Source organism: Magnolia sinica, chromosome 3 (genome assembly GCF_029962835.1).
Source record: "Magnolia sinica isolate HGM2019 chromosome 3, MsV1, whole genome shotgun sequence".
Classification (NCBI taxonomy): Eukaryota; Viridiplantae; Streptophyta; class Magnoliopsida; order Magnoliales; family Magnoliaceae; genus Magnolia; species Magnolia sinica.
In genome coordinates, this window is record NC_080575.1 from 36,017,908 (window position 1) to 36,035,682 (window position 17,775).

Consider the following 17,775-nt stretch of genomic DNA (forward strand, 5'->3'; position numbering starts at 1 on the left):
TATTCTTCTTCATCTTCGAACCTTCACTTTGAATCATTCTTCTGACGATTCTGAGTTCCTTTGGGGTAAGTTAACCTAACCCTAACCTGTGTTAGAGCTTAGACTAGACTTGGTGTTGTTGTATCTCATTTTTATCCTTATTTTAGGGTATTCTAGCGCCGTTGACGAAGACAACTCGTCTAAATCAGTTTGGTAGTTCTTTCTTCGCTTAAGGTGCGGACTTTGAGTGTATAGGTTATGGTTTTCAAGGCTTTCAATCCCAGTTAGTGGTTTATTCTTGTTATGGATGAGATTTCACATGTCAAATGTTGTGTTTACATTGCTTTCTTGATATGCATGTGCTATATTGAGATTTGCGTATTCTATGTGTATTTATAAAGTACCGTATATGTATAAAATATGCACTTATGTTTGCCATGATTAATTGTCATGTATGTATGCTAGATGTATGTATGACAACTCCTTGATAAAAGGAATTGTCTAAGTGCATGTATTTCAACATGCGTCATGTATGTTGTTCCATGTATGCTAAGTGTTTGTAGAAATGCATGAATGATCTAAGTGTAACTGATTACACTAATTGCGGGTGTTGAGAAGTGATTCTCAATACTCCTATGGATGCGCATGTTTTCCTTTATGCAGTTACATTCCAAGTTATTTAAATTCAAGCATCTCCTATGCTTACATTTATGTTAAGTTGATATTCTTCAGATGTGTATGTACCATGATTTGAGTTGTTGATCCATTACTGCTTTACATTCCATATGAATATCTGTAGTTGTGTAAAGTGTTTGGGACTATGCCTTAGTCTAGGAAATCGGTAATTGACCCTATATACATGGTTGAGATTGCTTTCGCCATGTAGGACGTATTAGACGAACCCGAGCCGTATTAGAGTTGGCGGCAGTGGTTTGGCCACGCGGAGTGTTTGCGCACTCTATGTCGCTCAATTCGACGTGCTCTCGTGCTAGTCGAGTTCGTCAAGTAACCCGATTGTCCGATGTATGTTAACCATGTATGGACGCTACTGCTTGAATCTAGGGTACCGAACTTACCAGTGAAATCCTAATAACCATGGTACCTGATCCGCTAAGACTCATGAGCCGGACATGGTGGTATGGGACACCGTAGTCGAGCTGTCGGCCTACGCTGGGGTGACGAGCCTCCCGTAGTGACCAGTGAGCAACTAAACTTGTGAGCCGATTATAGTGGTATGGGACACTATATTCGTCTTTGTCGGCCTACATTGATTGGTGACGAGCCCTTTGTAGTGACCTCGAGCATACCGGATACCGCAAGGAGGTGACGAGCAGATATGTGGTAGTAAGTGAATGAAAGGCTTGCAATGAATGTTGACGAGACATATGATACGACCTCAACTATATGAACGTATCAGATGTCTAGGATTGACGACACTAGTAAGGATCACTGTTTGTATGGTGATATGAGGAAGGTATCTTAGCTTCCCAATTCTGTTGTGTGAAATGGACTAATAACAACTTGGTAATCATATCCATGCACCGCATTTGCATGTGCTTTGTAGATGTGGCGCACTTTGAGGCGATGTCATGCGTAACGTAAGATGAAGACGCCGAGGGTGTATGCGTGAGGGCACGCATCATATTGCATTCATACTTGCATTAACAAGAGTACTTAGGATTTAATTACTTATCTGCTTTATCATTCTTGTTTGATTGAGCGATAACATGTTAACCGATTGCCTTATTGTTCCACCGAGTTGATCACTCACTCCCACGTTTCAGGCGGTGTTACACACCCACCGGACTCTGTCTTAGGCCCCGATGTTGCAAGATGTGGATGCGACGTCGAGGCAGAGCGGGAGCTGGATGACGACAGAGCCTTCTCTTATATGCAGTTTTGAGACGGGTTCTAGCGAGCCTCGGTCGATGCGCGGGATTTTGGGATATATTTTGGGAATTTAAATGATGTAACTTGATACTTAAATTTTGATAAATAACACTTTCACATGATCTGGATTGTATATGTAATTTAGGGATTTACACTTGTACACATTTTACTATAAGTCTTCGCTTGCTTTATTCACTTATCCCTGAATCATATCTATGTTTTGGCTTAATCTATTCCATGTTTTATGCACTAATACAGTCAACATACATTCATCATTAAATACTTTATGAGATTGTTTACAACCAGCGGGGGTGAGCATACCTTCATGCATGGTTTTTCCAAAAAATACAAGACATACAGATATCAACTCCTTCTAAAATTTCATAAACTTGAATTTGAAAATCCATATTTACACTTGAAAGAGTTTGATAAGATCATAGCAACCTTATACTTTTCAAACGTGTCTGAGGACACGGTTAGGCTGAAACTCTTTCCCTACTCTTTGAAAGAGAAAGCCAAGATGTAGTTGCATTCACTACATCCATGATCTATTGGTAAATGGAACGGCATGACAAGGGAGTTCATTAAGAAAATTTTCTCATATCATAAAACCCTTAGGAAGTCGATCATGAACTTTTCCTAAAAGGAAGATGAAACATTCTTCCAATGTTGGGAGCAGTTCAAGGATCTTGTCAATTCATGGCCACAACATGGTTTGGAAGCTTGACGAATAACAATTTTTTATTTTTTTATGATGGGTTGACTTCTTCCATGTGCCAAATGGTCAAAACAATGTGCAATGAGGAATTCATGAAAAAAGAGGTCGATGATGTGTGGGATTATTTTGACAAGCTTGTTTAAATCACACAATTATGGGACATCACCCCAAAATAAAGCACCACTTCTACACCTACTCAATCAAAGGAGAGGGCGAAATTTATCTTCTGAAAGAAGATGATGATATAAATGCTAAAGTGGCTAATCTCATAAGAAAACTTGAGGCCATGGAATTAAAGAAGGATAAGGCTATGGAAATTGTTTGGGGTATTTGTGCTTGCAACATTCACACAACTGAAAATTGTCTAACAATACCTACTTTTTAAGAGGTACTAAATGAGTAATCTAATGCCATGATTAATTATTAAAGACCTTTCAGTAGATCTACTTCAAATAAATACAATCCTAGTTAGAGAAATCATCTAAATTTCAGTTGGAAGAATGGACAGACTGCTACTCCTCAAGGATTCTTTAATCAAATTCTAAATCAAGGGAAATCTCAAGAGGATCTGGTTCTAAAGCATCTTCAAAATCAAGAGTGGTTCAATCAAGGTATGCTACAAGCCTTTCAAGACCTTACAAAGGCCATTCAAGGGTTTGAGACAAAAAAATAGGATTGGAGAAAAGGAAAACCTTCCAGCTCAACCTCTTCCCAATCCAAAACATCAATATGAAGTCAGTAACCCGATCTCTTCAAATCAAATTGAGCAAGCAGAGTCTATCACCACTCTTAGGAGTGGGAAAATAATTGACAAATCTATTCCGGTAAGGACCCGAAAATAGATGAAACTGATAGACCTAGTAACACTCCACATGAGTTAGAACTGGAACCTCAAGGCAAGCCGATTGCTCCATTTCCATAACGATTGATTGCACCAAAACCTCTCTCTAAATCTCAGAACATTCTAGAGATGCTAAAACAAGTGAAGGTCAACATTCCTCTACTAGATGCTATTAAACAAATACCTTCATATGCCAATTTTTTGAAAGACTTATGTACGACTAAAAGACGATAAAATATTCAAAAGAAAATCTTCTTAACAGAAAAAATAAGTGTCATCCTAAAGCAAGATGTGCCACAAAAGTACAAAGATCCCCGTAACGTAACCATTGCTTTTATTATTGAGAATTGTAGGATTGAGCATGCACTTCTTGATTTAGGAGCAAGCGTAAATCTAATCCCATACTTGGTTTACGAACTGGGTCTAGGTGAATTAAAACCTACCTGGACCACATTACAACTTTCTAATCACTTAGTTCATGTACCAAGAGGGGTAATTGAGGATGTGTTAGTCCAGGTTGACAAATTCTACTACCCAATAGATTTTATCGTCTTGGATGCTCAACCCATCGTGGACATGGGCACTCAAATTCTCATCATTCTTGGTTACCCATTCCTTACCACATTAAATGTAATCATCAATTGTAGGAAGGGAGTCATGAATTTCTCTTTTAGGAATATGATATTGGATCTCAATATCTTTTTCAACATGAGCAAACAGACAAAAGATGATGAAAATGCCTATTATGTTAACTTGATTGATTCTTTCGTGGAAAATAGAACACTTTTGACCTTATCCTCTGACACTCTAGAGATTTGCCTAGCACACTCCCATGATTTAGATGATGATATGATTAGGGAGATAATTGTTATGCTTGATACTGTGTTGGTACTTGAAGTTAATCGGTGGAGGCCATAATTTGAAGAATTGGCCCAAACTAATGTAGTGCCTCTATCGTCTAACCTTAAGGCACCATAGCTTGACTTAAAACATTTACCTTCTAATTTGAAACATGTCTATTTAGGTCAAGATGAGACATACTCAGTGGTGATTTCTTCCCACCTTGAGCAAGAACAAGAGAGTATGCATATCTATATTCTCATGGAGCACAAAGGAGCCCTTGGATGGTCGATTACAGACCTCAAGAGAATTGACCCTTTGATTTGTACTCACCATATTTATCTAGAGGATAATGCCAAGACCTCCCGCCAACCATAACGTAGGTTAAATCCAAATATGAAGAAAGTGGTTACGAGCAAGGCACTTAAACTATTGGATATGTGTATCATATACCCTATATCCGATAGTTAATGAATGAGTCCAACTCACGTGGTTCCTAAGAAGTTCAGAATCACCATTGTAGCTAATGCCAACAATGAACTCGTGCCAACTAGAGTTACTACTGGTTGGCGAATGTGCATTGACTGCAAGAAATTGAATGTAGTCACAAGGAAGGACCACTTTCCTTTGGCCTTCATTGATCAAATCTTGGAAAGTGTTGCTAGTCATTCCTATTATTATTTCCTTGACGGGTATTCAGGATACAACCAAATAGAGATAGCCCCTGAAGATCAAGAAAAAACAACATTCACATTTTCCTTTGGCACCTTTTCTTACTGAAGGATGCCATTCGGACTGTGTAATGCCCATATCTAGAGGTCTTCATGGACGCCTTCTCTGTCTTTGGTCCATCTTTCAACGAATGTTTAGAGAATCTTAAATATGTGCTTAAAAGATGTGAAAAAAAAGAATTTGGTACTCAACTGGGAGAAGTGTCATTTTATGGTTCATAAGGGAATTGTCCTTGGAAATATCATCTCGTTCAAGGAAATTGAGATAGATAATGCTAAGATTAATCTTATCTCTAAATTACCTCCACTCAAGAATATACGAGATGTGTGATCCTTCCTAGAAAATACCAGATTTTACGGAAGATTCATAAAGGACTTTAGTCACCTATCCCGTCCTTTATGCAATCTACTTCAAAAGGATGTACCATACGAATAGACTGTGCAATGCCAGGAATCTTTTTTAAGCTTAAGGGCATGTTAACCACCACACTTATCATGCAGCCACCTAATTAGAACCTTCCTTTTGAAATTATGTCTTATACATCTAACTATGCTCTTGGGGCAGTCTTAGGCCAGAGAAAAGAGAAGAAGCCCTACGTTATTCATTACGCAAGTAGAACTCTAAATTTTTTCAAGTGAATTACTCTACTATAGAGAAGGAACTCTTAGCCGTAGTATTCGCTTTGGATAAATTTAGGTCCTACTTGATGGATCCAAGATCATCATCTACACAGATCATGCGATGCTCAAGTATCTTCTTTCTAAGAATGATGTCAAGCCCCGCTTGATAAGATGGATCCTCTTACTCTAAGAATTTGATTTGAAAATAAAAGATAAAAAGGGAGTAGAGAACATAGTGGCTGACCATCTTTCCCACCTTGATCTCTCTGATTCCCTTAAAGACGACGCATATAAATGACATGCTCTCTGATGAACAACTGTTTAAAGTCTCCCATTCCCCTTTGTTTGTGAATATTGCTAATTAATTTGCCACGTGTTTCATGCCAACACATTGGACTGTGCAAGATAAGAAGAAATTCTTTACCAAAGTACGCAAATTCTTCTAGGATGATCCATATTTGTTTAAATATTGCCTAGACCAAATCTTAAGGAGATGTGTGCCAGAGAATGAACACCAAAGTGTCATTTCCTCATGTCATTCTCAGGCCTGTGGTGGTCACTTTTCGGTAAAAAAGACCACGGCCAAAATTCTGCAATTAGGCTTTTATTAGCCCACTATGTTCAAGGACACTCATGAGTTTTGCAAAGCCTGTGAGTGTTGTCAGAAATTTGGAGCATTGTCCTATCGAAACATGATTCCTTTGAACCTCATTCTAATTATTGAAGCATTTGATTGCTGGGGCATCGATTTCATAGGACCATTCCCTCAATCTTTTGAAAATTTATATATTTTTCTCGTAGTAGATTATGTCACTAAATGGGTTAAAGCGATCCCATGCCGAAACAATAATCATCAAACGGTCATTAAATTCTTAAAAGAGAACATCCTTTCCTAGCTCGGAACGCCTTAAGCCATCATTAGTGATGGAGGTTCACATTTTTTTAATAGGCCATTTAAGAACTTAATGAAAAAATATGGCATCTCCCACAAATTAAGTACTCCATACCACCCACAAACAAGTGGGCAAGCTGAGATGTAACATCCTGTACTTTTTCATACTCAGGTGTTACCATTTAAATCAAATATAGGATGAACACATGATAAAACACACATTAACCTATAACTTACACCACGCATGATTACTCATGATCCACCCTTGAATGACCCCTTACGTCTCTATGTAGGATTACATCGACACTAATTGGCAGACCCACGATCCAAATCCAACTGTTGAGGCAGGTGATATCGCACCTAAGTACTCTGAGATCAGCCTATAAACTCAATTGTGCAACAATCTAACCATCAAGAATAATTTGTATCCACCGATCAAACCATTCATCAGTCGATATTAAGATGGACCATCACATCCTTAAAGAAACTTATTTCTAAGATCACAATCACTTTGATAGATAAGTCAAACCACCTATCATTAATATCGAACTCCTAAGACCATTCTAGATTAGGTTTGGTAACTACCTAACCATCATTTCTTTTCTTTTTTTTTGAAAATTAACAAATTTAGACAAGTATAACCACAAATTCCATAATAAATCATAATAAAATTCATAATCATGAAATGTAGCCCATTTATATAATAAGAAATCCTAAACTTAAGGTACCTACCATGAAGTGTAGGTCCCACATGCTAAATATACGGATAAATAATAATAATAAAATAAAATAATTTATAACCAAGTAATAAAATTCTACACTATTCTAGTAATATACTACGTTGCGAAATTCGTAGTAAAAAACAGACATATGATCCCTTTAGGGATTTTTGACCGTTGATTTTCAGATTTGAGCCGATCTAACTGTCGGATCGACGATAATTGGCATCTAACAGTTATATTTCAGTCAATATGGTCTACTTGGGCTTTGGTTTTGCCTCATTTTCAATCTCCTAACTTAAAGTGGTTTTGTAAAATGAATTAATGGATCGGATCCATGAAAGATATCACAATGGACCCCACATTAGTGTGCATGTGCACTAGGGGCAGTGCACCCGCAGTGCACTGGACCGTTAACACGATCAAACGGGTGTTAACCCATGAAAATTCAAAAAATAGAGAATTCCCTCTCTCTTTCCTTCATTTTTCACTAGCGACGAAGGAAGTCTGCTGGTTTGAATTTGGGCCCATCATCAAGTCACAGATCGATGATCCAAACTATCTATCACATTTAGGGCATGGCCCCGACTAAACCCTAAAAGGATTCACACGTTGATTCACATGCGCATGCACACAGTTATAGGAACAAGTCGAGTTACGTGCGGCTACTCTTTTGGAAATGAAATTTCCATTTTTGGTGAGGATGAGCTGGCAATTAAGGAGAAATCTCTCTTTACCATCTTGACCATTCATTTTAAGGGAATCCTAGCCCTAGAAACTAGGTTGTTATAAAAAGAAAGAGAGAGAAGGAGAGAGGAGTTGCGGAAGGAATCTTCCTACTTTTGTGCTGGCGCAATCCCATCCATTCCCACGTCTAACAACCTCCCCAAATACATCCTGGCCCTTGAAACTAGGGCATTCTCAAGCATCCAGCTTGGAGATCTCGCACGAGATCTCCTTATTGCGAGAAAATTGCCCGCGACCGAGAATACTGAGACCTGTCATTAGTGTAAGGATTTTGGTAGCTAATGGTGGGCCCCATAGTGGTCGATGGGCTCATCCAGTCCGTCCAAAAGGACCAGATCATAAGATAAACCATCCATTTGCATTTTTCAATTAATGAAGTCGTCATCTTGTCAGTCTGGCTGAAAACACCCATCCCTGGGTTTGATCATAAAATGTTAATTTGAGACATTGGATGGGTAGGTCAAGGTTCCAAAAATTGATCCAGTATGGTTGATCTGAGTTATGTAAGATACGTTTTATCCGAATCATTCGAATGCCACCATATTGCACTTGGGTTCGCGGCCGACTCGACTAACTAATCCAGTGATTAGTTAGCATTCGAAACTTCTAGATTTAGATTAGTAGAGCCTTTAAAAGGCTTCCTTTTCACTACAAGCAATGTAGTTTTTATCAACGAAACTTTTACCAATGAAATTTTTTTCATCGATAAAAAGGACTTTTACTGACAAAAATTATTTTCGTCGGTAAAAGTTTACTTTTATCGATGAAATTGTAATTTCATAGGTAAAAGTCCTTTTTACTGATGAAAATTCTCATTAATAATAGCTATTTTGAATTTTTGAAAAAAAAATCAAAAATTTACTTTTACCAACGAAATTATAATTTTGTAGGTAAAAGTCCTTTTTACCGATGAAACTTTTCGTCGGTAATGGCTGTTTTGAATTTTTGAAAAAAAAAATTGAAAAGTTTATTATTATCGATGAAATTATAATTTCGTAGGGAAAAGCCATCTTTATCGACAAAAATTTTCGTCGGTAATGGTTGTTTTGAATTTTTGAAAAAAAAAATCGAAAAGTTTACTTTTACCGACGAAATTATAATTTTGTAGATAAAAGCCATTTTTACCGACAAAAATTTTCATCAGTAATGGCTGTTTTGAATTTTTGAAAACAAATTCGAAAAGTTTACTTTTACTGACGAAATTATAATTTCGTAGGTAAAAGCCACCTTTACCGACGAAAATTTTCATCAGTAATGGTTGTTTTGAATTTTTGAAAAAAAAATTGAAAAGTTTACTTTTACCAATGAAATTATAATTTCATAGGTAAATGCCATTTTTACCGATGAAAATTTTCGTCGGTAATGGTTGTTTTGATTTTTTGAAAAAAATCAAAAAATCAAAAAATTTACTTTTGCTGATGAAATTTTGATTTCATTGGTAAAACTATTTTCCTGATGGACATGAAAAAAAAAATCTGATATAATGTTATTACCGACGAAAACTATTTTCGTCGGTACAAGTGTTTTTCTTGATGGACCTAAATTGTCGGCAAAAATCTGGTACAATGTTTTTACCGATGAAACCTTTCGTCGGTAAAAGTGTTTTTCCCGATGAATTAAAACCGTTGGGAAAAGGTTCCCGCCATGGACCAAAAATTCCTGCCCCGTCCGAAAACTCACTTTTACTGACGAAATGTGTTCGTCGGTAAAAGTGTTTTTATCGACGATTAATTTCGTTGCTAAAAAGAAATATGAAATTTTTTCCTGATGGCTGAAAACCATCGTGAATTTTTTTTACCGACAAACAAAACCCGTTAGTAATAATCCTCTATTTCTGTGTGTGTGTGTGTGTGTGTGTGTGTGTGTGTGTGTGTGTGTGTGTGTGTAGTTATTATATTATATGAGTTGAAATTTTTTTATATATAATTAAAAAGTAATATTTAAATGATTTGTAATATCAGATGTAATGGAATATTCAAAAGTTCAAAAATTTTAACAATGTTTGAGAAAATTTTTGAAAACAAAATGATGCTTTTGAAAAAAAAAATCGGCATTTTGAAATTTTTGAGGAAAAAATTAAAATATGAGAAATTTTTTAAGACTTTAAAAATAAAAATTCAGAATTTGTATTAAAAATTTTTTTTGAAATATTTTATAATAAAACATCATGGTGATCCCTGAGAAGATTTCAATGGTTAATGTTTCTATTCTCACCACGTATATGGATAATTTGTGGCCTAACTTAATTTATGTGTTTAATCGATGCCGTTCATCTGCTTTTTCAACTCATTTTAGGTTAAAAGAAAAAAATGAAGTATATCCAAGCTTGTAATAGACGACGCAACAGAAAACTGTGGGAATAATAATGCTCGCAGTTGAAACCTTACTAGGGCCTGTAGTGATGTTTGTTTTTCATCCAACCTGTTGATAAGGTCAGAAAGATGTCGATGAAGGAAAAATGATGATATCAACTTGATTCAAATTCCCACTTTTCCTGTGGTGTGGTCCACTTGAGATTTGGATATGCTTTAGTTTTGGGATCTCGCTCTAGAATTAATGAGCTAAAAACACGGATGGACAGTGTGGATACAAAATACATTTATCAATATGGGCCCCATAGTCAGGATGACACCATGTTGGATAAGACTGAGGCAACATCTAATCCTCTTGCTTAAAAATCCTGCATTTGCTGATGATGGATCAATTAATAGTAATTAAATATACAAAAAAATTTGGCGTTACTTTCATATGGATGAATGCGTTACATTTGCTGGTTTGTTCAGGATGGATTCATATGGATAAGATCTAACATGTCTATAAGGTCACCCACAATGTATTTATATCAGGAATTAAAAATTAGAGGGATTCAAGGGAAAAAATGAGATTAGAAATCTGATAAAATCTTCTTAATTGTGTGTAGGATCACCTTAATATATACACGCAATCCAATCTATTCATCCGATCCTAGACAAAACGAAGATTGAGTTTCCTGAAATTAATTGTATTCAAATGTTCATGTGTGCAAAAATATGAATTTAGATGTTTTATACATGATTTCACACTTTTCACTGTGATGTGATCTACATAACTATTATATTTGAATGAAATTTAAGATACATGGTGAAGATATGATTTATTGTCTAATGGGCCGAATGGATCATGGGTTGCGGACACTTTCGAAGCCAAGATGGATAAAAAAAAGTCCCGACAAAGTGGGTATTAAACGTCCACCATTAAAAATAACATTCATTGAAGTTTTTGATCAAGCTGATGTTGGTGTTTTCTCTTCATTCATATCTTTTTGATATTTTGAACATGTTGGATGTCAAATAAACATTATTGTGGGCCCAAGGAAGGTGGTGGAAATCATTATTCCACACTGTTTCGCGTGGCATGGTACACTTGAGTTTTGAATTTACCTATAAATTTGAGATCAACCCACACCATTCATCCATTCTTCGAGATCATTTTAGAGAATTATCCAAAAAATGAATCATATCCAAAGATTAAATGGACCACACCACAAATATGAGGAACAAATTGGTTACTCCCCCTGACACCATCCAATGGCTGGTGGTTGGTATTCCGTGGGCCACACCATGATGTAAGTGTTTAATCCATGCCGTCCATCTATTTTTAAAGATCATCTTATGGCATGAGACCAAAAATGAGGCATATCCCAATCTGAAACGGACCACATTATAGGTAACAGTGTTGAATGAGCGCAACCATTTAAAACAATTTTAGGGCCATAAAAGTTTTGGATCGAGATGATTTTTGTTTTTCCCCTTCATCTAGGCCTGTATGACCTAATAAATAGATTAGATGCCAAATAAACGGTACAACAAGCCTTACGAGGATTTAAATGATGGATATCCAATCACTATTGTTTTAATGTGGTGTGGTCCACCTGATATTTATATACTCTCATTTTTGGGCCCCACCATGATGTATGTTTTATATCCACACCTTCCATCCATTTGGAGAGATCATTTTAGGGCAATATCCAAAGAACAAGTTAAATCCAAAGCTCCAGTGGACCCCAGCACCAAAAACAGTGGAACAGTGATGCACACCATTAAAAACTTTTAAAGGCAACAAAAGTTTTATATCAAGATGATATTTGTGTTTTCCTTTTTTTAATGTATTTTTTAACTTTTGAACAGGTTGGATTTCAAATAAACATTACGATGGGCATTAACATAGTTTCAATGGTAGGATCACTCTCCCCACTGTTTTCTGTGGTGGGGTCCACTACAGATTTTTATCTGCCTCATTCTTTGGCTCATGACTTAAAATGATATCTCAAAATGGATGGATGGTGTGGATATAATAAATACATCATAGTGGGGCCCATAGAAAATGGTGACGTCAGTTCAAGTAGGGCGTCCAAGAGACGCCCTACACCCAACGTGACCTCTCTCTCACTGACTCTCTCTTCCTCCAGCACTCTCTCCCTCCTCTCCCACCTCTCTCTCGCTGACTCTCTCTTCCTCTCTCTCTAATCTCTCCTCCCTGTCCCCTCTCTATCTCTCTCGCATCCTCTACCTCCTCTGTCTCTCTATATCTCTATTCCTCTCTCTCTCGCGGACTGTTGTCGGATGCCCTACTCATGCACGCCCTCTCTCTCTCTCTGAAGCTCGGTTGACCATGAGGTATCTCTCTCTCTCTCTCTCAATCTCAATATCGATTTAGGGATTTGGGGATTTAGGGATTTAGGTTGGATGGCAAATAAACCTTACATTGGACCCTAGGACTTTTTGGGTTAGACTGATTTTTAAGATCTAGGTGAAAATATGGTGACACATCTAATGGATGAGTGGACTGGATGAAAATTCTCCACCATGCAGCTATATGCTTAACAATGTTTGTTAGTTCCTTACTTAAATTCTCGTATGTATGTGTGGAAGCTGCTTTAGTGCTGGAATTTTTTTTTCCTTGCTTAATATACATGATGGAAATATATTGGTAGGATCATCCAATCAGTCCTACCCAAAAAAAAGTGTGATTTTGCACTGTGGGAATGAAAAGTTAGTGGTCCACATCAGTTGATTTGTATGTCTAGAGGTTTCTAAAAGCTAGCATGGCATAGGGAGCTTCCCTACCCCTCTTGCATAAAAGATCCATCATCATAGTATGTAGAATGTACACGCCTGCTTGCATAATGCTACCACCAGTATGATTTTCTTGAACTGTAAACTCCAAGATGCAGGAAATTGTCTACTCCAAAGGGAGAATTTTCATCTTCGCTCCCTGTCCAAGGCTCCTATTGGCGAAAAGAAATTTGATTTGTTTTATATACTTCCTTATCCAATCATTTTAATGATGGATTTCATTTTTTAAATTCCAGCACTTTTCGAAAGTATCTTTTCATGCAGTTTGATTTTTTTTTTTCTTCTTGTTTGATAGATGATGAAATTAGGGGTGCACATTCAATTGGTTTTTTGCTGGAATTGTAATTAGATTCTTCTCAGCATGTTCGCACTGCTTCCTCCAAGGCTACTCTTAATCAACCAACAATCAAAGTTGTAGCTATAATAGCTGAAGGTTGTAAAGAAGCCTTCACCTACTCTAATGGAGAACACTTAATCAAAAGTGAAAAATAAGCAAGAGGAGCCCAAAGCTAGTGAGATGAAAGTGGTTGGGATTGGACTAAAAGTTAGTTCGAAATTTGGTCAAAATGCAATTCTATAGGCCAATCTTTCTACATAAGAGAGTAGTAATGGTATGGTCTTTCTGATGATTTAATAGGCCAGAACATTGGTTTGCTATGTTCCACTGTGGATGGACTCTGACATGCTCTAAAAATCTACTTAGCCGGATAATCTTAAAGTTTTTATTCAGGAGAATCTCGACCACAAGGTTTCACATGTAAACTCCTAGAAGCCAAATCCTATTTTTTAGTATCCAAAACTTCCCTGCCATTATTTCAAATCATAGGTGATGGACCACAATTTGTGGGCTTGATGTTTGTAATCTAGATGTAAAACACCTCTGTTATGAGTGGTCTAGATGTTGCACAAGTTGATATCGGTTTGTGTACTGCAAATTGCCTCTTCAATCTCTCCTCATGCCAGTCAACCTAGCATTTCTCATTGATATTTTTAGAAATTGACCTTTTTTTGGAGATTTCTTTGGTTGGATTTTTTTTTCAATTTAAGGAATTGCAGTGAGTTGTGAAAAACCATGGTGGATCTATTCTTATTGGATGCTTGTTTTGGTCTTTTCGATATGCATGTATTGAATTTTTGTAACAAAAACATGATCTTTGCACTAACAATAACATGCTTTATAACTTGGCTATGGAACAAACTTTTTGGGAACAAAATTATTAGAACTTAGTGTTCTATGTTTTGGGAACAAAAACTATTTGGCTCAACAAAATAAATCCTACTCAGCCAGAAAAATCGAAACAAGGGAGCTTTACAAATCATTTTCCACTAGAAAGTTTCGAAAAGAGAATCTTACTTCATTGGTGAGATGACATGGCAAGATTTGATTGATAGGGTCGCATGCTTATAGATATACAATAGTGTAAGGTCCACCGATCAAATCTTTCCACATCATCTCACCACCCAATTTAGGTCTTACCTCATAAAATACCGAATCTGTGACTCCATGTATGAGACCATAGATGATGAAATTAGTTGAATGCCACACAACATGGATACCATTTGATATTGAATCTGGACTGTCAATAAATTTTTCATAACTGCTCATTTATTTTGTCCTTGTGTGGCTCAACATGTCTTTTCTGAAAATTTGTTCGTGGGAACATTGTTTGGAGCATTAATTCAGTTTTGAGTTTGTTGTTTATTTCATGCAGGAGCCTGCATCAGAGATATAAGACAGGATTTTATTTATGATTAATAATATTTCAGCTTCAAATATGGATGTGAAAGCAAAAGAATTTACTGATGACTTGAAAGAGTAGTACTATCCATGGTTTGCTTAGTATATGGTGATGAAAAGGTGAGAAAAATCTTATGAATAACCTTTTAGTTTCATCAGCTGATTTTTACTTTACTGAGACATTATATTTGACAGAGTAAGCATTGAGCAAAATTTTCATGGGCTATACTTGAAGTTCTTGAAGAAAGTTAATTCAAGAATGCTGAATAAGGAGATTATCACATCTACTTATGAGAATTGCAAGGTGCCTTAGCAAAACTTTTTTGTTACCCCTGGTTGTCATTGTCACCATACACTTTTTCCCACAAAAAGTCTTAGAATCTCCATCGTTGGGGATGTAATTACTGTCTATATGTAGTTTCTCTTTCACTTGTGAATTTATTTCTAAGCTCTCAGTATGTTGTGGCCCACTCGTTGCAGAGGCATATGGCCCAATCAAATCACTAGGGACCTATCACAAGGCAATCCACTCTCTTGGACCCTTTGAATACGTACCATTAAAAACTTCTTGGGGCCACCAGAACGTTTATTTGCCATGCAACCTATTTATAAAGTCACAAGGACTTGGATGCAGGGACCACACAAATATTAGCTTGATCCAATAATTTTGTAGCCCACATGGAGTTTTTAATGGTGTTTGGATGAGATCATGCCCTAAAATGAGCTGTCAAAACTGATGGACCATGAGGATGTAAGGCACTCTTTCTTAAATCCTCAAAAATTGAAAATTCCACTTCAAACCTTGTACATGGTCAAATTACCCTTTCCAGCTTCAATCCTGAATAAAATGAGAAGAACTCTAATACTCCTATGGATGTTTTTTAGGCCATTAAAATAATGAAACATAGGTAGTATTATCAAACCAAACACATATATATACATGTAGATCAAGCTATCACAATTCATGTCATTCCCCTCAATATCTTCTTATGGATGTTTCTTACTTTACTTACCTTTTATGTTGTTTTTAATCTACTAGAGATAATAATACCTTGTTCCGGTTTTGTCGAATTCTTTATTATATGATGATTGCTGCATAGGTAGTATGAATACTGGTAAGTATATTTGGTTATTTTCATTGGATTATGTTTATGAGAATGAGGGAAGAAATTAGTTATGGAGTTAGTATGAATACTGGTGAGATGATTGTTGTATTATATGTCCTTATAATACCTTTCATTATAATGACTTGTTAGTTTATAGTTGAGACTTATGATTGTGATTTGTAAGTTAGATAATTAGTTACCCATTTGAGGATTTCTATGTGGCCATACATAGATATGGTGTGTTTCTGGTGGCATAGAAATTACTCAAATTATCCCATTTTGGACAGTTCAAGGTTAAATGGATAATATGCTTTCATATAATCGATTTAAATGTTCATGCTTGATCTACGGTCCATCTCCTCATTTCTCTCTATATATGTTTCTTTCATTACGTATCCAATGCCAAATATCTTTACATTGCTTTAGATATTTGACATTAGAATATAATGTAAGATCAACTTATCTGGAGAGGCATGGGGAGATGCTGCTGGATTTTCAGCGTGTACGTTTAAATGGGAATATAAAAGTATTACAATCTATCCAACCTTGGATGGGTAAATAATTTAGGATTTAATTGAGCGGTGGTCCCTGAAAGGTGGGAACCGCTATTATGACCATGACGAATCTATCCATTTCCTATGGACAGTAATATGGGTGGCCTGGCCATTTGGACAGGCCCATGTTTATGTATTAAACATTAATGGAGCAGACCCGGATATGCATCGGAGCTATCCGAATGTTGAGTGGGGGTCCCTGGAAGGTGGGAACCGCTGTTATGACCATAATAAAGTTATCCGTTTCCTATGGACAACATTGGAGTGGCCTGGCCATTAGGACAGACTGTGTTTATATATTAGCTCAAATTTGTTGGAGCAGACCCAGTTGTGCGTCGAAGCTATCTGGATGTTGAGCGGGGGTCTATGAAAGGTGGGAACCACTGTTATGACCATGATGAAACTGTCCATTTTTTATGGACAGCATTGGAGTAGCCTGACCATTTGGATAGGCCGTGTTTATATATTAGCTTGAATTTGTAGAAGCAGGCCCGCGTTTATAAAAATTTTCATTTATGCTCGAGTTAATTTTGTGTAATTTGAAATAAGCTTAACCTTAACCTATAACCTAAACCTTAATCTAAACTTATAACGTATAACCTCAAACCTAAACCTAAACCTATAACCTTAGCCTAAACCTAAACCCATAACCTAAACCTAAACTTAATTCACTTAACTTAAACCTACACCTAAACCCAAACATATAACCTGAACCCGAACCCGAATTCCTAAACCTAAACCTAAACCTAAACCTATAACCTATAACCTTAACCTAAACTTATAACCTATAACCTAACCTAAACCTAAACCTAAGCCTATAACCTATAACCTAAACCTATAACCTATAACCTAACCTAAACCTATTTTAAAATCCCTAAACCTATAACCTTTAACTTATAACCTAAACCTATAACCTTAACCTAAACAAATCACCTAAACCTAAACCAAAACCTTAACCTATAACCTAAACCTATAACCTATAACCTATAACCTAAACCTAAACCTAAAACCTAAATGTATTCTCAAATCCCTAAACCTAAACCTAAACCTAAACCTATAACCTATAACCTTAACCTATAACCTTAACCTAAACCTATAATCTATAACCTAACCTAAACCTAAACCTAAACCTAAACCTTAACCTATAACCTTAACCTAAACCTATAACCTATAACCTAACCTAAACTGAAACCTAAACCTATTCTCAAATCCATAAACCTATAACCAAAACCTAAACCTATAACCTTTAACCTATAATCTTAACCTAAACCTATAACCTAAACCT

At 36.4% G+C, this 17,775-nt stretch overlaps 1 non-coding gene across 1 annotated transcript; it reads right to left on the bottom strand.

Annotated features, from left to right (window-relative positions):
• Window positions 1–2,479: 2,479 nt before the first annotated feature.
• On the bottom strand, window positions 2,480–2,586 carry LOC131241763 (small nucleolar RNA R71). The gene has a single exon (XR_009169328.1). It is a non-coding gene; the product is annotated as a small nucleolar RNA R71 (small nucleolar RNA).
• Between the last annotated feature and the right edge of the window lie 15,189 nt (window positions 2,587–17,775).